This window comes from Protopterus annectens, chromosome 13.part0, assembly GCF_019279795.1.
Source record: "Protopterus annectens isolate FY-2018-M chromosome 13.part0, PAN1.0, whole genome shotgun sequence".
Taxonomy (NCBI): domain Eukaryota; kingdom Metazoa; phylum Chordata; order Ceratodontiformes; family Protopteridae; genus Protopterus; species Protopterus annectens.
In genome coordinates, this window is record NC_056747.1 from 86498199 (window position 1) to 86518896 (window position 20698).

General features: G+C 44.3%; 1 protein-coding gene across 2 annotated transcripts in view; it reads left to right on the plus strand.

Annotated features, from left to right (window-relative positions):
• Positions 1–20698, plus strand: part of BABAM1 (BRISC and BRCA1 A complex member 1) — a 283383-nt gene that overhangs the window by 92026 nt on the left and 170659 nt on the right. The gene's annotated exons all lie outside the window — the stretch shown is intronic.

Here is a 20698-nt window from a genome sequence, read left to right on the forward strand (position 1 = left end):
TCCTGGTCCTAATTTTAGTTAATCCCAGTGGACACAAGCATCCGGTTTAAGGAGGAAACTAGGAGTAATGTCTGGCTAAATTATTTACAAACCCAGTTTGCAATTAGAAATTGAGAGTCTTGAGCCCAAGACAACAGAATGAAGTTCATTGCTAGCTTCTGGCCTCAGAGTTATTGTGACACATTTGTGCACAAGTACTGTTCTTCAGAGGTATCGTGTTAAGGCGTAGCTACAGTCAAACCATATGGTTTAGCCAGATGTAAGGCACTATAACTGAATTAGACCATTCATGTACATTAATTGAGTCACTGGTGAAGAGTTAAGGAATACCCTGTAGATTAGTACTTCTATTTTTGAGAAGGAATATAAGCAAAGCTTTTTTAATGCTTGTGCATTGACTTGAGGATTAATGTCTGTATTACTGGAATTGTTCTGTATAGAGTAGTCCTGATGTAGCAGCAAGTAAACATCACATCATTTAAAGCTTTTATCAGTTTTGTAATCTGTCATCCTGTAACACCTGCTTTATTTTGCAGCGTGTGTATCTCCAAAGTTTGAGTTAGACGTAGCTTCTCTAGTTTTGAATAAACCAGGATTTTGTTCTGGAGGCACGGATAAATAAGCCTTGGATAATTTGCAGAAACAGCCTATGTCATTGTTACATTTATAAGCTAATAGTCAAAGAGCATCTGATCACATTTTCATGGTAGGATGTGAACAAATGGGTAAATGGAATATTTTGGTGACAGAGTATTAAATACTGCAAACTTGCATTGAAAATTGACAATCCAGCCACAAAAATTGAATTGGGCATTGTTTTCATGCAAGAATATGAAAGCCTAGCATGATTTGTACATTGTTCTACCTTAGGATGTTCTTCCATTTCACTGTTCCAGTATTCATTACAATAAGAATCCCCTGCCATGGGCGGCCTGATGTCCAGCCACTATATCAAAGCCTTTAGGTTGCTTAAGGTATGCCGTACGTCACGTGTATGCTCCTCACTTAGTGTAGGGCATAAAGGTGAACTCCGGATGTACCATCCTCAGAACTTTGCTACCACTCCAAAAGCCATCTCTTGATCATCTGTCTGAACACCCGTTCCGTTACTGGTTCATCAAGCTGATGCAGATAAGTGTCCCATTGGGGTTTATTATATTTTATCTTATCTTTTTTATATTTTGTTGCTAATGGGGTTTTGTGTCATCCAAGAAGGGTAAATACCAGTATGGTAGACAGCTTCTCCATACAGACAGTCACTAGCAGTGCTTGTTTTGCTTTGATGCTTCCCACAACTGTATGTCCTGTTCTATATGTTAGGCCTTTGTTCCCAAAACCCTCCTTAGTAGGCTTTCTTCTTTGGCTTTGTATCTGGATAATTAACATCTTAAACTTTTAGCCGAAGACACTATGGAAGGAACTTCCTGCTCCAAGTATCCATGAAAAAGAAGTCTAGGCTGGATTCTTCTGTTGTTCCACATCTGCCGGTTGTCTCTCCTGAGGCAAGTTAAAGGCCGGGTGTTCCCCCAGTTACTTTGTTCGATTTTTTGGTTGTGACTGGTTTAGAGGTCGGCAGGGATCCAACTTTAGGCACTTCCTTGGAGGCCTTGCAGATGTCTGCATCGGACATTTAGGTGGAACAACAGCTGATTATTTCAAGGGGTCTTTTGGTGTTCCTCAAATTTTCATCAGAGAAGAAGTTCCTTCTACAATTATTGAATGCTATGCAAGGTCAAAGCCTTCTACGTTTCAAAAGGCGGATGTCCCCTTAAAGAAAAAGCAAAAAAACAAACCTTTTTCTCCAGCTCCAAGGATGCACTGAGTGAATGGTAAAGTTTCACGCAGGAGTTTAATGCTTTGATAGCTTTGAAGCCTCCTCAGGATGTTTCTGTTCCAGCTCCTCCTTGGTCCTCTACTCCCCTTAAAAGACCCAGGAACAGGATTTCTTTGAGGAGGAGGTGGATTCAGATGAAGAATCCCTTTCCTACTCCTCTCAGATTCCATCTTCTTTAGATTATGGGTCTGAGGAAGAGTAATCTACTAGTCCTGATGCTCCATTTGAGGAAATTTCTTTTGGGGACACAGTCCCTAGAATGATGGAGTTTTTTTTAGATGGGATTGTGCTCAGGTTTCTGAAGTGCAAAACATATATTATGAGCTCCTGCATTGTACTCTTCCAGGCCTTCTGCAGTACCACCTGTTTTGGTTGCATTGTTGGGTGCCTTTTCTTATGCTTCTGAGCTTCCTGATTCACAGCCCCCTGCTCCCAAGAAACCTGATAGGGTTTATAGGGTGCATGAGGGCTGTAAATTTCTTTAAGTGCCCCTCTGCTAACCCTGTGGTGGTGTCTGTGGCTTCTGACAAACCATCTCAATTGCTTCCTTCTCCTAAGTTATTGTGTTCTGATAAAGATAGCAGAACCATGAAAAGGTTGGGTGAAAAGGTTTACACCTCTGCTACTTTTTATGGCTGTTAATTATCAGACCAGTATGTCCCTATACATGTTGACTCTTCTTTCCCAGGCCTGTCAGATAAGATGTTCATCGTGCATACAGCTGCAGTCATTACAGATGGGTTATCCTGCCATCAGGCGGGTCCTCGGTCGGCCGAATTCCAAAGTCTAGGTCCGGCGTCGGTTGTTGTCGCTTCTTCGCTGATGTCAGTACGGCAGGGGTATAAAAGAGGCAGCTGATGCCATCTTCAGTCTTTCTTGCTGCGCGGTGCCCGAAGCAGAAGCAGCTCGCAAGTGCCGGTCGGCCAGCTCCTGAGATTTACGAAAATATTTCAGCTGAAGTCTTCTTAAAAGCTAAGTACCCCGTTGGGGAAACTTTTCTTGCCTCAGACCGATGTCAGACAAAGTTAATAATTGCATTTCATGTGGGAAGCAAATACCGCATAAGGATTTCCACTCTTTCTGTATACCTTGTTTAGGCCCAGACCACGACGTCTCGGCCTGCCATTTTTGTGCTAGATTCAACAAGCGCACTATTAAGCGCCAGGCAAGAGTTCGCCCTTCACTATTTCGGTAAAAAATTTAATTATATTATGTCGTTGGATACTCTGACTCCAGTTCTGAGTAAAAGACGCAAAGATAAGGACCGACATACGATGTCCGCACCGACTACTAAAACCACACTAAGGCCGACTACCAGTTCTCCGGTTCTCAGCGAGGCGCCTATGCAGCCCCTGAGTACCGATGACACTACATTACTGGTGTCTTCAGTACCCAATGTCGCAGGCTCCTCGGTCCCCATTCCTACTACAGATACCGACGCCACTCTTGGCAGGGAAACTCAGAGTTTAGACAGGCCTGCCATTTCTCAATGTGTCTTCAGGCCTTCCTCCTTCTCTATTAAAGCTTTCACAAAATCTAAAGCAGCCATGAAAACCAAAAAACAGGGACCTCAAACCCCCTCTCAAGGCCCCATGCCTAAAAAACAGATGCTCAAAATGGCTGAGGATTTGATTACTCTTATCAGGGGTTCTCAACCCCCCTCGGACAAAAGGCCCAGATTAGAGGAAGACTACCCTTCCTCAGATCAAGCCTCTGTTACCTCTGAACATTCTGAGGACCAGGACTATGCCTATTCTCCTTTTGAAGACTCTGATGCAGAGGAGTCTATTCCCTCGGTCTCCCCCCCTGAGGACTACTCTTTTGGGGAAACCCTGCATACATTGAGGGAACACTTTCACTGGGAAGGCCAAGATTACTCAGATTCCAAGAAAAGGCTCAGGGATTTTCTCTTGCTCCCCCAGCATAGGCCCCTGGCTATCCCTCCTGTTTTAGATATATTGGATGATGTGTACACAGAAGCCAGCCTTAATCCAGATTCTTTACCTCCAGCTCCTGTTAAACCAGACAGGTATTACCGGGTTCCTGACTCATACCAGTTCCTATACAAAAGCCATACTGCTGACCCAGAAACTATTTCACAGGGTCCCAAGGGAATTAAGGCCTCTACTGCTAAAAACCCATTACCTTCAGAGAGAGATTCCAGAGCTTTAGAAAGGTGGGGGGAAAAAGGTGTATACCTCGGCCACTTTAACCATGAGGGCATTAAACTGTCTGTCCCATATGTTAAAGTATCAACAGTTTTTGTTATCTCAGTTGAAAAGCAAAATGACACAACCAAAACAACCAGATTTAAAAGAGTTGCAGGATTTGTTGCATGGCGCAGAGCAAGTGAGTAAGCATACCTTGCAGTGTGGTTTTGATGCTTTAGAGGCCTCATGTAGAGCTGCTGTTATGGGGTCTGTTATACGTAGACATGCTTGGCTCAAAGAGCAAGCCTTACCAGATCATGTCAAAGCTAAATTATTAGATGCACCTTTTCAAAAAGATGTATTGTTTGGTGTTAAAGCTGAGGAGGTACTAAAGAAAATGGAGGAAAAAGCGAAATCAATGCAAACAGTGAAAGATTTCCTGCAGGTACAACCTCTACGTTTCAGCAGAAACTGGCCTTCAAAAAATTGGTCCTTTCCAGCCACGGACAGACCTCAAAGGGGCAGATACAGATGCCCAAGGGGTAGAGGGCAACCTCAAGGAACTTTCAGAGCCAGACAGTGGCAAGCACCAACCCCAAGAGGTGGAGAAGATAGATCACAGTCATTCAGAAAGCAGACACAATGACTTCCCCCTCTACCTGCCAAGCAAAGCTTTAATGGCAGCACCTTTGGGCGGAAAAAATGGGATTATTCTCAAAAAATTGGCATATTGTTACAAAAGACAAATGGATTCTGGACATTATAGACAGAGGCTTACAGGTTCCACTTTCACACCCTTCCAAAAATGAGAGGCATGCCAAACCTGCCACAAAATCAAAGGGCAGAGGCACAAAAACAAATTTCAGCTCTCATGGACATGAAAGCGATTCAAGAGGTACCTGCAAAAGGGTTTTATTCCAGACTATTCCTGGTACCAAGAAAAGACAAAGATTGGAGACCTATCGTAGACCTATCCATCCTAAACACATATTTAAAGGTACCAAAATTAAAGATGCTCACATTACAGCAGCTTCTTCCCATGCTGGGCAAGGAGTCTTGGCTGGTAACATTGGACCTCAAGGAGGCATACCTGCTTGTCCCTATCAGACAAGATTGCAGAAGATACCTCAGATTTCTTGCAGGTTCAACCCATTATCAATTCTCTGCATTGCCCTTTGGCTTATCTACTGCACCCAGAGTGTTTACGAAATGCCTGGCATCAGTAATCGCCTTTTGCAGACTTCAAGGAATACAAATATACCCATATCTGGACGACTGTCTGATCCAAGTGGAAAGCAAGGATATACTTCTGAAACACCTGGCTTTTGTAAGAAAACTGTTGAACTTTCTGGGATACACAGTCAACAAAAGGAAATCAAAACTAATACCCTCTCAACAAATAATTTTCCTGGGTGCCAACTTGAATACAACCAACCAGTTGGCCTACCTCACGCCAGACAAACAAGGGCAACTTTCTCAATACTTCAGCAAAATTACACCCTTCACCAGGCTGACTGCAAGGAAAGTCCTGCAGGCTCTGGGATTCATGGCATCTTGCATCCTACTAATCCCATGTGCAAAACTGCATATGAGGAAACTTCAGTGGTACCTAAAAAACTTATGGTCTCAACACAGCCACAGCTTGGAAACAATTATACCACTCATTCCATGCCTTCAAAAGGAATTTCTGTGGTGGGCTCAAGCATGCCAAAGAAACATAGGTCTCCCTTTCTGCGTACCTCAAGCAACTCAAATAATCACAACAGACGCCTCAGACTACGCCTGGGGAGCACACATGACAGATCAGTGCATTCAGGGAAAATGGCCCCAAAAAGAGAAGCACCTACACATCAACCAAAAGGAAATGCTAGCCGTGCAAAATGCTATTATGGCCTTCAAAGACCTACTGCATCCAGGCCAGCTATTGATAAGGACAGACAACACCACAGTGATGTGGTACATAAACAAACAGGGGAACTCATTCATACCCCTGTGCAGGCAAGCCATGACCCTATGGAACACAGCACTGGAATTGCAAATTCAACTACAGGCACAATTCCTGCCAGGGAAGGAAAACACACTGGCAGACAGCCTAAGCAGAAATATGACAGATCCACACGAATGGAAGTTGCATCCTCAAGTTTTCACAAAGATAACTCAGGCATGGGGACAGCCAGACATAGATCTCTTTGCTACTCACAGAAATTACCGATTGAAAAAATTTTGTTCAAGGATCTATCATCCACAAGCCTTGGAAGTGGACACACTTTCTTTCAATTGGACAACATTGACCGTCTTTGCCTTTCTGCCTCTTCCTCTGCTGCCCAAAGTTCTATTAAAAGCCAGAGCAGAGAGGTCGAAAATGATTCTCATTGCTCCAGATTGGCCAAGACAACAATGGTATGTGCTCCTGAAGAGCCTGACACATTCCACACCATGGATCCTACCTCTAGTCCCTCTTCTGTTGTCCCAGCACAACTTCAAGACTCTTCACAGCCAGCTCAAAACCCTAAATCTAGCTGCATGGAGAATCCCTTGATTTCCCAACAGACCCTCCTCTCCAAGGAGATGCAGGATGTCATCTTGGAGGCCAGAAGACCTTCTACTAGAAAAGCCTACTCCGCCAAATGGAAACGATTTTGTGCCTGGAATCAAGAAAAGGGCCAAAATCCTTGGGTAATAAATTTACCCCAAGTTTTACAGTACCTAGCTGAGATGTTAAACAGTGGACTTTCCTTCTCCTCCATCAAAATCCACGCTTCAGCCACTTCTGCACAGTACAACACAGATCCTCCATTATTCTCTCATCCTCTCTTAAGACAGTTCCTCAGAGGGGCAAAGAATATAAAACCCCCAAGGAAACTACCAGTCCCTGCTTGGGACCTCAACTTCTTATTGGAAAAGCTGACCCTTCCTCCCTTCGAGCCAGCTGCTTCAACAGAACTACAATACTTGTCATGGAAAACAGCCTTCCTTCTGGCTATCACCTCAGCACGCAGGGTTTCGGAGCTACACGCCCTCATGGCTGTGCAACCTTTCATCATTTTCCATCAGGACAGAGTTTCCTTACGAACCAACCCTACCTTTATGCCAAAGGTAGTATCCAGTGTAGATTTGAATCAGACTATCCACTTACCTACCTTTTATCCTAATCCACAAAACAAAGGGGAAAGACTACTGCATTCCTTGGACATTCACAGACAACTTCGTTATTATTTGGACAGGACAAAGCCATTTAGGAAATCCGAGCAACTCTGTGTCCTATGCTACAGGTGCTCAAGGAAAGGCTATCTCCAAACAGACAATCTCAAAATGGATAGCGCACTGCATACGCTTTTGTTACTCATTTCATAGAAAAGCTGTGCCTTCGAGCATCAGATCCCACTCCACCAGGGCCACAGCTACCTTTGCAGCTTTCCTCAGGGGGGTTCCTACCAAGGACATTTTGGAAGCAGCCACTTGGAGTTCAGTGCACACTTTCTCCAAACACTACCACCTTCCACTATACTCTAAATCTAGAGCGGGATTTGCCACAGCTGTCTTGCAGGGCATCCTTGCTCCTAGTTCCACTTAGTGCTTGCCACCCCTACTTAGCTTTGGGATTCTTCCCATCTGTAATGACTGCAGCTGTATGCACGATGAACATACTACAGTTTTGTACCTACCATAAATGTAGATGTTTGAGTGCTCATACAGCTGCAGTCCAGGTTTCCCCTCCTCCGTCCCCTCTTAGGACAGGCCTTATGACAAACACCTTCTCATACAACCTATTTGGAGTATTCTTTTATGGTGTATTTGCTTGCAACTACTGTTTTTTGATTATTCTATTTTGCATGATTACATAAGTTTATGTTTTGCCTTCCTTCTGGGGGCACCTGACATCTGGGGCAAGAAAAACTGAAGAAGATGGCGTTAGCTGCCTCTTTTATACCCCTGCCGTACTGACGTCAGGGAAGAAGTGACGACAACCGACGACGGACCTAGACTTTGGAATTCGGCCAACCGAGGACCCGCCTGACGGCAGGATAACCCATCTGTAATGACTGCAGCTGTATGAGCACTCAAACATCTACATTTATGGTAGGTACAAAACTGTACTTTCTTATCTTCCAGAGACTTCCCAGCCACTTTCCTCTTTTCTTTGCCTTTCTCTCTCTCTCTCTCCTTGTTTGGTTAAGGATTTCTTAGGACTTCTGGGTTCTGTCCATTATCTGGCAAGGTATTTCATGGTCTGGAAACCTCTTCCCCCTTTAATGGGAATTTCTCATTCCCCTCGGGAACAACTGTCCTTTTTTACAGGGGTGCTTCAGGATCTATTGATTTAGGGTACAATTCAGGAAGTGCCATTTTTCCAAAGAGGGAGAGGGTTTTTATTCCAAAATGTTCTAATACCCAGGAAAGAGAATACTTGGAGACCAATTTTAGACCTTTCTCATCTAAGTACATTTCTGAAGGTTTCCTCTTTTCAAATGTTGTCCTTTCAGATTTTGTTCCCTCTTGCTTCCTCAGGCTTGCATGGTGCCACTGGACTGCAAGGATGCTTATCTCAAAATCCCAATTCATTGCCTTTTCAGGAAGTTTTTATGTTTCTCTGCTGCTTCCTGGCATTTTCAGTTCTCTGCTCTGCCCTTTGGCCTATCTACTGTCCAACGGGTATTCACCAAATGCTTCTCTCTTGTAATTGATTTTTGCAGGCTAAAGGAGAACCATAACTTTTCCCTACTCCTGTTTTGGGCATCCTCTCCAGAGATCTTGTTGCAAAATCTTCACTTTGCAACCTCCCTTCGGCAGAACCTGTGGTTCTCTATAAATTTCAAAAGCCCTTTCCTTCTTAGGACCATGTCTTTCTGGGGTGCAGGATCCAGACTGTTCCTCTGCTGGTATTCCTGCCTCCTCCCAAGGCCCTAACTCTCATTTCCTTTTTTCAGTCCCTTCTTCCTTTGACCTCAGTAACAGCAAGGGAATTTCTGAGAGCTCTGGGGTTCATGGCTTCCACTATTCCTATGCTCCCTTTTGCTATACTCCACTTGAGAAAACTTCAGTGGTCTCTAAAGTCAGTTTGGCTTAAGCATTCTCATTCACCTAGATTTTTTTTTAGTTCCTCTTCTTCCATGTCTCAAGCAGGAACTTAAGTAGAGGATTCAACAGTTGACTATCAGTCCAGGGCTCCGTTTTCAGCCACTTCTCTCTCATGAGTTGTTCACAGATGCCTCAGATGTGGGATGGTGAGCAGCTTTTGGCTCCCTAAAGGTGCAGGGAGTCTGATCACCTCTTCGACAGAAGGATTACATCAGTGTCAAGATGAGAGCTCTTGTACTGGCTGCTAAAGCCTTTCATACTCTGTTCTCCCCAGGACCTATAAATGATGTTTACAGACAATACCACAGTGATCTGGTATGTCAGCAAACAGGGGAGGACCAGGTCTTGTCTGCTTTGCTGTTTGGCACTCCTAGTGTGGGAACTAGACATCCAGTTTCAAGTGACTCTTTCTTTCAGGTCAAAACATTGTGGCAGATTATCTCAGAGCAGGCCCATAACTCAATCCTATGAATGGATGCTTCACAGGAATGTCTTTCTGGATATTGTCCATCTGTGGGGTACTCCTCAACTAGAACTTTTTGCCTCCCCTCTGAATAGACAACTTCTGTTTTGTGCCAGAGTCACATTTCGTCTGGTTTCTTTGATGAGGGTGTTTCTTAATGCTTTCCCTTCCCATCATTCCAAAAGTCCTGTTTAGACTACAACAGTAATGATCCCAGAATCTTGTAGGTGACTCTCATTTGGCCAAGACAGCATCGGATGTTCTTTGTGTTTCACTGTTGCAGTCATTACATTTGGGTAATCTGCTGGCAGGTTGCCCTCAGTCAGCTTTTATTCCAAAGTCTTGGGTCCTGCGTCGGTTGCTGTTTCCTCTTCCATGACGTCAGGTCATCAGGGGTATAAAACATGCAGCCGACGCCATTTTCTTTAGTCTTTCTTGCCGCGCGGTGCCCAAAGCAGAAGCATTTCGCAAGTGCCGGTCGGCCGACTACTGAAATATTCGAGTTGAGTTTCAAAACAGAAGTCTTCACTAAAGCTTTGTACCCCGTTGTGGAAATTTTTTCTTGCTTTTTACCGATGTCAGAAAAAGTTGTTAATTGTATTACTTGTGGAAAGCAAATACCTCATAAGGATTTCCATTTGTACTGTATTCCTTGCCTAGGCCCTGATCACAATGTGCCTGGCTGTCGGTTTTGTGCTAGATGTAACCAACGCACTATCAAGCATCTGTATATTTTTGCATCAAATTATTTTGGAAACAGATTTAACTACCCATAAATGTTGTTGGATAGTAATCCGACTACCGGAGTACATAAAAAATGCAAAGAAAAGGACAGAGAAAGGCAGTCGAGATCCAAAACCGACGACGAAGCTTCTCCTAAGCCAGTCACCGGTACTCAGTGAGTCACTTTCACAGCTCCTGATGCCTGCTACCTTCTGCCGACACTCATGTGGAGTCCGGCATGCCGCAAGACACTCAAGGTATTGGACCGACGGATATATCTCCCTCGGATGGGTACAGAGCCGCTGACCAGGCACCGGCTTCTGAGAGGGTATTCAGACCTCAACATTTGTATATCAAACCAACGAAAGCTGAAAAACCAAAGACCAAAGCAACTTCTAAAACTAAAAATCCGATGCATGAGCCACGTGCACAGGCCTCTATGCCTAAAAAACAGATGATGGCTGAAGACCTTATTACCGTGATCAGGGGTACTCATCCCCCTCCTGATAAGAGGCCTAGGCAAGACACTGATTATGAATCTTCAGATCAGGTTTCTATTTCTTCTGATTCCTCTTCTGATCAGGAATTATCTATGCCTCCCTATGAGGATTCTGATGCTGAGGAGTCTATTCCATCTGCATCTCCTCCTGAGGATTATTCATTTGGAGAAACCTTGCATACTTTGAGGGAGCATTTTCACTGGGAGAGTCAAGACTTCTCAGAATCAAAAAAGAGGCCCAGGGATTTCCTCCTCCTCCCTCAGCACAGGCCTTTAGCCATTTCCCCTGTTTTAGACATTGTGGATGATGTGCTTTCGGAGTCAAGCTTGACCCCTGACTCCTTACCTCCGCCTCCCAGTAAGCCTGACAGATATTACAGGGTCCCTGACTCACATACATTTTTATTTAGAAACCCTGCTGCTGATCCTGAAACTATTTCACAGGGTCCAAAGGGAGTTAAGGCCTCAACAGCAAAACATCCTACCCCCTCTGACAGAGATTCAAGGGCACTGGACAGATGGGGAAAAAAGGTATATACATCTGCTACCTTGGCAATCAGGGCCTTAAGCTGTCAATTTCATATGCTTAAGTACCAACAACAAGTTATAGGATTGCTGAAACGGAAAATGATGTTGATTTCAGATTGTGCAGAAAATAAAGAATTGCAGGACTTATTGTATGCAGCTGAACAAGTTGGAAAGCATACTTTGCAATGTGGTTTTGATTCCTTAGAGGCCTCTTGCAGGGCCACAGTTACTGGATCGGTGATTAGGAGGCATGCCTGGTTAAAGGAGCAAAGTTGCTAGATGCACCTTTACAGCATGATTTTCTGTTTGGTATTAAGGCAGAAGAGATTTTAAAGAAAATGGAAGACAAAACTAAGTCTATGCAAACTGTTAAAGACTTCTTACAAGTGCAGCCACCAAGATTCAGTAGACACTGGCCTACAAAAAATTGGTCCTTTCCTGTGTCAGACAGAGCTCAAAGGGGCAAATCCAGACGCCCTACGGGTTCTAGATACCAGGTGCAAGATTCATACAGGTCAAAGCAATGGGGCGCTTCCACCTCCAAAACTGGAGTAGATAAAGCGCAAACCTCCAGAAAGCAATCCCAATGACTTCCCTCTGATTGCACCAAGCACTTATGTTTTGGCAACATCCATAGGGGGAAAATTAGCACTTTTTGCTCAAAATTGGCAGTTAACCCAGGACAAGTGGGTACTAAACATCGTATCACAGGGATACAGATTCCATTTCCACACCCTGCCAATGGCAAATGGTTGGCCAGATCTGCCAAAAAATCAATGGGCAGAGGCACAGAAACAGGTCACGTCCCTCATGGATATGAGGGCCATTCAGACAGTACCAGAACAGGAAAAAGGGCAAGGTTTTTACTCGACTGTTCTTGGTACCCAGAAAGGACAATGCCTGGCAGCCAATACTGGATTTATCGATTTTGAACACACTGCGGTGGTGGTGGTGGTGTGGTAGCGTTGTCGCCTCACAGTACGACATCCTGTTCGATTCTCAGCTAGAGCGTCTTCTGTGTGGAGACATGCATGAATGGGCATACCTTCGTTGAAGGTTGTGCGTCAGAGCTGGCAACTCGGAACGTAAAAATCTACTGTCAGTCATTAGCGGACCAGAGTTCCGCTGTGGCGACCCCTAACCGGTAAAAGCCGAAAGACACAACAACAACCTGGACATTCCAAAATTCAAAATGCTGACTTTGCAGCAGCTTCTGCCCATGCTTGGCTGGTGACTTTAGACCTAAAAAAGGCATACCTGCATGTCCCAATAAGACAGTCATGCAGAAGATACCTCAGATTCAAGGCTGGCTTACTGCATTACCAATTCTCTGCACTGCCCTTTGGCTTATCTACTGCACCCAGGGTCTTTACAAAGTGCCCGGCACCAGTAATTGCATTTTGCAGACAAAAAGTTTACAAATATATCCTTACTTGGACGACTGTCTCATTCAAGCAGAGAACAAGAACACTCTTCTTCGACACCTGGCGTTTGTGAAAAGGCTTCTAACATGCCTAGGGTACACAATAAACGAAAAGAAATCACAACTGGTACCCTCTCAAAAGATAACATTCCTGGGTACAAGCTTGAATACAACTGCCCAGATGGCTTACCTCACGCCAGACAAGCAAAGGCAACTGACTACTTACTTCAAACTAATGGCAAAAAAACCCAGTCTTCTGCAAGACAAATTCTGCAGGCTCTGGGCTTCATGGCATCCTGCATCCTACTGTTTCCATATGCAAGACTGCATATGAGGAAACTTCAATGGTACCTAAAATGTTTCTTGAGTCAACATTCACACAGTCTGGAAAAAATTATTCCTCTCATTCCCTACCTGCGACAGGAGTTTCTATGGTGGGCAAAGGCATGTCACCAAAACATGGGACGGCCACTCACTCTACCCCCTGCCAGCCAAACCATTAAAACAGACACATCAGATTATGCCTGGGGGGCCCACATGGCAGGAAGATGCATTCAGAGCATATGGTCACCAAAACAAATGCATCTACATATCAACCAGAAAGAGATGCTAGCTGTTCAAAATGCCCTAACAGCCTCCAAGGACTTACTTCATCCAGGACAACTACTGATAAAGATGGACAACACCACAGTCATGTGGTATATAAACAACCAAGGAAGCACACACTCATTCCCCTGTGCAGATTAGCCATGGCACTGTGGGACACAGCTTTGACCTACCAAATACATCTTCAAGCTCAATTCCTGCCAGGAAAGCAAAACAATCTGGCAGACGATTTAAGCAGAAACCTTATGGATCCTCATGAGTGGAAACTAAATCCACAAGTCTTCAGCATGATAACAGAGAAATGGGGGAGCCCAGACATAGATCTATTTACCTCTCCTCAAAAATTTCAGTTGAAAAATTTCTGCACAAGGACTTACACAGACAAGCATGGAAAGTGGACGCCCTATCCTTCAGTTGGAAAAAACTATTAGTTTACACCTTTCTGCCTCTGCCTCTTCTCCCCAAGGTCCTCCTAAAAGTCAGACAAGAGAAACCAAAGATGATACTAATTGCCCCGGACTGGCCCCGCCAATACTGGTACCCAAACCTAAGGAACTTGTCTGAATACCCAGCTTGGACCTTGCCTCAAAGACCACAACTACTGTCCCAGCAAAACAATAAGATCCTGCACAATCAACTACAGACACTGAACCTGGCAGCATGGCTGGTCATGTAGTCATACAAACAACTCCTCTCAGTAAAGCTGTGATGGATGTCATTTTGGAAGCCAGAAGGCCTAGTACTAGAAAATCTTATGCTGTCAAATGGAAGAGATTCTGTGCTTGGAATCAAATATTCCTCAGATATTGCAATACTTAACTGAGAGGCTTGACAAAGGCCTATCTTTCTCATCAGTTAAAATCCATGCCTCTGCCATTTCGGCTCATTACAATACAGAGCCACCAATCTTTTCTCATACTTTACTAAAGCAGTATCTTAGAGGAGCCAAAAATGCAAGGCCTCCTAGAAGATCACCACTGCCTGCATGGGACCTCAATTATGTGTTGGAAAAGCTCACCCTGCCTCCATTTGAAGCAGCTGCTACCGCTGATATAAAGTTCTTATCATGGAAAACAGCTCTGCTACTAGCAATTACTTCAGCAAGAAGAGTTTCAGTGCTACAGGACCTCATGGCTGTAAAGCCTTTTATTACATTTCACCCAGACAGGGTATCTCTGAGGACAAATCCTACGTTTATGCCTAAGGTGGTTTCCAGTGTGGCTCTTAACCAAACAATTCATCTGCCAACCTTTTATCCAAATCCGCAGAACAAGGGGGAGACAATTCTGCATTCCTTGGACGTACACAGACAGCTAAGATTCTACTTAAGCAGGACTAAAGCTCTAAGAAAAACTGAGCAATTACTAGTGACATATGCTGCAGGATCAGAAGGCAAGGCAATATCAAAACAGACAGTTTCAAAGTGGATAAGCCACTGCATCCGTTTCTGCTACTTGCACCATGGTAAACATTTGGAATTCAGGCCGACTGAGGGCAACCTGCCAGCAGATTACCCAAATGTAATGACTGCAACAGTGAATACACTCGAACATCTACATTTATGGTAAGTGTACACAATTGTACTTTCCCTCTTCTTCTGCATTTTGCCAAGGGCAGTCATCACAAGTTACCTCACAGGGTAGACCTACTCACACAAGCTGACATTGTGAGTGATAGGATTTTGATTCCACATAGTTTTTTTCTGAGGATGTGCTTAAAGTCCTGCAGGAAGACAGGAAACCCACTACTAGGAGATCTTATTTAACCAAATGGAAGAGGGTTTCTGTTTGGTGTCTTTCTCATAACCTGAAGCCACTTTCTGTGGATGTTCCTTTGGTTCTTTCTTGCCTGTGTGAATTGCTCAATGCTGGGTTGGCTTATTCTTCTGTTAAGGCCCATTTATCCTCTTTCTGTTTTTTTTGCCTTTATCATCTCCTTTAACTTCTAGATTTGAAGCTAAACAGTTCCTTAAAGGCGTCCTTCTTCTTAAGCCTCCCAGGAAGCCTGTTCTTCCTCCCTGGGTTCTTAATTTTGTTCTAGAAAAATTAACCCAGGCTACATTTGAGCCTGCAGACTCAAGTTCCTTGCAATATTGCTCTTGGAAGACTGTACTTTTGTTAGCCCTTACTTTTGCCAGACAACTGTCTGAGCTTCAAGCCCTTATGGCTGTCCTCCTTTTTGGAGTAAGGACAGGGTGCCCCTTCATACTAATCCTTCTTTTATGCCCAGGGTTGTGAATGACTTGTCCCTTCATCTGCCTGTTCATTTGCTCACTTTTTTCTCTTCTCCACAGTCTGCCAGTGAGAAGGTGCTGGACGTATTGGATGTGCATAGACAGCTCAGATTTTATTTGGATAAGACTAAGACTTTTCATAAGTCTGATCAGCTGTTTGATGTTCGTGTTTCATTGTTGCAGTCATTACATTTGGGTAATCTGCTGGCAGGTTGCCCTCAGTCGGCCTGAATAACAAAGTCTTGGGTCCTGCGTCAGTTGCTGCCTCCTCTTCCATGACATCAGGGGTATAAAACATGTATCCAACATCATTTTAATCAATCTTTCTTGCCGCGTGGTGCCCGAAGCAGAAGCAGTTCGCAAGTGCCGGTCGGCCGATTCCTGAAATTTTCGTTGTCAAGTTTCTGAACCGAAGTCTTCAAACTAAAGCTAAGTACCCCATTGGGGAAACTTTTTCTTGCTTCTTACCGATGTTAGTAAAAGTTAATTATTGCATTACTTGTGGGAAGCAAATACCTCATAAGGATTTTCATTTGTACTGTATTCCTTGCCTAGGCCCTGATCACAACGTGCCTTGCTGTCTGTTTTGTGCTAAATTTAACCAACGCACTATTAAGCGTTGGTATATTTTTGCTTCTAAATATTTTGGTTCAAGATTTAACTACCCTGAAATGTCGTCGGTTAGCAATCCGACTACCGGAGTTCACAAAAAACACAAGGAAAAAGACATCGACAGACCGTCGAGGTCCAAAACCGACGACGAAGCTTCTCCTAAGCCAGTCGCCGGTTTGCCGGTACTCAGTGAGGCACTTTCGCAGCCCCTGATACCTGCTACTTTTGAGTCGCAGGCCTCTACCGAGACCCATGCGGAGTCAGGTATGCCATGAGATTCGCAAAGTATTGAACCCGCGGATGTCTCTCCCCTGGATGGGTCCAGAGCCGCTAAGCAGGCACCGGTTTCTGACGGTGTTTTCAGGCCTCAGCATTTTTATATTAAACAGACGCCATCAACAAAAACAAGGTCAAAAACTACTTCTATGTCTAAAAAAATGAAGCATGAGTCACATGCTCAGGCCCCTATGCTTAAAAAACAAATGATCAAAATGGCTGAGGATTTAATTACCTGGATCAGGGGTTCCCAACCCCCCCCCCCCCCCCTGTTAAGAGGCCTAGGCAAGGCACTGGTTATGAATCTTTAGATCCGGTTTCCATTTCTTCTGATTCCTCTTCTGATCAGGAATTTTCTATTCCATCCTATGAGGGTTCTGATGCAGAGGAATCCATCCCATCTGCATCTCCTCCTGAGGATTACTGTTTTGGAGAAACTTTTCATACTTTAAAGGAACATTTTCACTGGGAGAATCAGGACTTCTCTGAATCAAAAAAGAGGCTTAGGGATTTCCTCCTTCTTCCTCAACAATAGGCCTTTGGCAATACCTCCTGTATTAGACATTGTTGCTGATGTGTTCTCAGAATCAAGCATGGCTCCTGATTCCCTGCCTCTGGCTCCTAGTAAGCCAGACGGATATTACAGAGTTCCTGACTCCCACAAATTTCTTTTCAAAAATCCTGCTGCTGATCCTGAGACTATTTCTCAGGGTCCCAAGGGTGTTGAGGCTTCTACAGCCAAAAATCCTACCCCTTCTGATAGAGATTCCAGGGCGCTGGATAGATGGGGTAAGAAGGATTATACGTCTGCAACCTTGGCAATCAGGGCTTTAAACCGTCAGTTTCATATGCTTAAATATCAACAGCATGTTATGAGCTTACTGAAACAGAAAATTATGTTGATTTCTGATTGTGTGGAAAATAAAGAATTACAGGATTTATTGCATTCTGCAGAACAAGTTGGAAAGCATACTTTGAAATGTGGTTTTGATTCCTTGGAGGCCTCTTGCAGGGCCGCCATAACTGGATCTGTGATAAGACGGCATGCCTGGCTCAAGGAGTAAAATCTGCCTGATCTTGTGAAAGCTAAATTGTTGGATGCCCCTTTACAGCATGATAGTCTGTTTGGTAATAAGGCAGAAGAGGTTTTAAAGAAAATGGAAGACAAAGCTAAATCTATGCAAACTGTAAAAGATTTCTTCCAAGTGAGGCACTGGCCTACTAAGAATTGGTCCTTTCCTGTGTCCAGCAGAGCCACTCAGGGCAAACCCAGGCACTCAAAAGGCTCCAGATATCAATCACAGGGATTTTACAGGTCAAAGCAATGGGGTGCCTCCACCTCCAAATCTGGAGGTAACAAAGCACAACCCTACAGTAAGCAGTCTCAATGACTTTCCTCTACCATCTCCAAGCACTTATCTTTTGGCAGCCCCCTTGGGGGGAAAACTAGCACTTCATGCTCAAAATTGACGGTTAATGTGGTAACTACAGAGGGATTAAACTGATCAGTCACAGCATGAAGTTATGGGAAAGAGTAGTGGAAGCTAGGTTAAGAAGGGAGGTGATGATTAGTGATCAGCAGTATGGTTTCATGCCAGGAAAGAGCACTGCAGATGCGATGTTTGCTCTGAGAGTGTTGATGGAGAAGTACAGAGAAGGTCAGAAGGAGTTGCATTGTGTCTTTGTGGATTTAGAGAAAGCATATGGCAGGGTGCCTAGAGATGAGTTGTGGTATTGTATGAGGAAGTCGGGAGTGTCAGAGAAGTATGTAAGAGTGGTACAGGATCTGTACGAGGGTAGTGTGACAGCAGTGAGGTCTGTGGTGGGAGTGACTGATGCGTTTAAGGTGGAGGTGGGATTACATCAAGGATCAGCTCTGAGCCCTTTCTTATTTGCAGTGGTGATGGACAAGTTGACAGACGAGATCACACAGGAGTCCCCGTGGGCTATGATGTTTCCAGATAACATTGTGATCTGTAGTGAGAGTAGGGAACAGGTGGAGGAGACCCTGGAGAGGTGGAGATGTGCTCTAGAGAGAAGCGGAATGAAGGTCAGCAGGTCTAAGACAGAATATATGTGTGTGAATGAGGGAGGACAGAGGAATGGTGAGGATGCAGGGAGTAGAGGTGGTGAAGGTGGATGAGTTTAAGTATTTGGGATCAACAGTTAAGAGTAATGGTGAGTGTGGAAGAGACGTGAAGAAGAGAGTGCAGGCAGGATGGAGTGGGTGGAGAAGAGTGTCAGGAGTGATTTGTGACAGACTAGTACCAGTAAGAATGAAAGGGAAGGTCTACAAGAGGGTAGTGAGACCAGCTATGTTATATGGGTTGGAGACAGTGGCATTGACAAAAAGGCAGGAGTCAGAGCTTGACGTGGCAGAGTTGAAGATGTTAAGATTTGCACTGGGTGTGATGAGGATGGACAGGATTAGGAATAAGTATATTAGAGGGTCAGCCCAGGTTGTAAGGTATGGAGACAAAGCCAGAGAGGCAAGATTATGTTGGTTTGGACATGTGCTGAGGAGGGATGCAGAGTATATTGGGAAAAAGATGCTAAGGATGAAGCTGCCAGGTAACAGGAAAAGCGGAAGGCCTAAGATAAGGTTTATGGATGTGGTGAGAGAGGACATGCAGGTGGTTGGTGTGACAGAGCAAGATACAGAGGACAGGAAGAAATGGAAACAGTTGATCTGCTGTGGCGACCCCTAACGGGAGCAGCCGAAAAAAGAAGAAGAAGTGGGTATTAAACATAGTATCCCAGGGGTACAGATTTAATTTCCATACTTTGCCAATTCCAAACGAATGGCCAGATCTGCCACAAAACCAGTGGGCAGAGGCCCAGAAACAAGTTATGTCCCTCATGGTTATGGGGGCTATTCAACTGGTACCAGAAAAGGAAAAAGGACACGGATTTTATTCAAGACTTTTCCTGATACCCAGAAAAGACAAATCATGGCGTCCATTATTGGACTTATCGATTCTGGACATGTTCCTGGACATTCCAAAATTCAAAATGCTGATTTTACAACAGCTACTGCCTATGCTAGGGAGGAATGCCTGGTTGGTAACTCTTGACTCAAAAGAGGCATACATGCATATCCCAATAAGGGAATCTTGCAGAAGATACCTCCGCTTCAAAGTAGGTTTTTTGCATTACCAATTCTCTGCACTGCCCTTTGGCTTATCTACTGCGCCCAGGGTCTTTACAAAGTGCCCAGCACCAGTAATTGCATTCTGCAGACAAAGAAACATTCAAATTTATCCTGGACGATTGTCTCATTCAGGCAGAGGACAAGGACAGTCTTCTTCAACATCTGGCATTTGTAAAAAGGCTTCTAGCATGCCTAGGGTACACCATAAATGAAAAGAAATCCCAACTGGTACCCTCTCAAATAATTACATTCCTGGTTGCAAGCTTGAATACAACTGCCTAGATGGCTTACCTCACGCCAGACAAACAAATGCAATTGACAATATACTTCAAACAAATGATAACAAAAACCCAGTTATCTGCAAGACAAATTCTGCAGGCGTTGGGGTTCATGGCATCCTGTATTCTACTAATTCCATATGCAAGACTGCATATGAGAAAACTTCAGTGGTACCTTAAATGCTTATGGAGTCAACATTGTCACAGTCTGGAAACAATGATTCCTCTCATTCCCTGCCTACAACAGGAGTTTCTTTGGTGGGCAGAGACATGTCACCAAAACAAGGGACTGTCATTCACTGTATCCCCTGCCACCCAAACCCTAACTACAGACGCATCAGATTATGCTTGGGGGGTCCACCTGGCAGGGAGATGCATTCAGGCAAATGGAGCCCAAACCAAATGCATCTACATATCACTCAGAAAGAAATGCTAGCTTTTCAGAATGCTCTGACAGCCTTCAAGGACTTACTTCATCCAGGACAACTACTGATAAAGATGGACAACACCACAGCTATGTGGTACATAAACAAGCAGGGGGGGATACCCATTCCTACCCCCTTTGCAGACTAGCCATGGCCTTGTGGAACACAGCCTTGACTTACCAAACGCATCTTCAAGCTCAACTCCTGCCAGGAAAGCAAAATACTCTGGCAGACAACCTAAGCAGAAATCTTATGGACCCACACGAATGGAAACTGGATCCACAAATCTTCAGCATGTTAACACAGAAATGGGGAAGCCCAGACATAGATCTATGTGCCTGTCCCCAAAACTATCAGTTGGATAAATTCTGCACAAGAACTCATCACAAAAAAAGCATGGAAGGCGGATACTCTATCC